This window comes from Crocuta crocuta, unplaced genomic scaffold (assembly GCF_008692635.1).
Source record: "Crocuta crocuta isolate KB4526 unplaced genomic scaffold, BGI_CrCroc_1.0 scaffold506, whole genome shotgun sequence".
In the NCBI taxonomy this organism is placed as follows: domain Eukaryota; kingdom Metazoa; phylum Chordata; class Mammalia; order Carnivora; family Hyaenidae; genus Crocuta; species Crocuta crocuta.
Window position 1 is genome coordinate 1,705,041 of NW_027528991.1, and position 432 is coordinate 1,705,472.

Below are 432 nucleotides of genomic sequence, written 5' to 3' on the forward strand. Positions count from 1 at the left end.
TAGCCCACTGCTCCCAGAAGCGCCCCCAGCGTCCGCCCTGCGCGGCCGCTGGCATCGCCAGGCCCAGCCCAGTCCACCTGCTGCGCGTGCGCAGGCGTTTGCGCGCTTGGTTTCCATGGCGACGGGGTCACGGGAGAAGGGTGGGGGAGGGGAGCAGCTACATTTGAGGGCTGTTCGCTGAATATTGTGGGGGTTCCAAACCCCAAGTAAATTACAGCCTCTGGGTGGGACCTTACCGTTGGTCCCTTAATTTTACGTCCGCTGAGGACCTCTGGAGTCCCCTGGGAGCAGGAGCCAGGGGACAAGCGCCAGAAGAGGCCAGCGGGCGCCCCTCCGGGCCCCGGACAGCTGGGGGGTGGGGGGCAGCGCCGGGCCAGGCCCCAGGGGCAGGGGGAGCGCCCAGGGGTGAAGCCACACAGCAGGTGCTGGTGC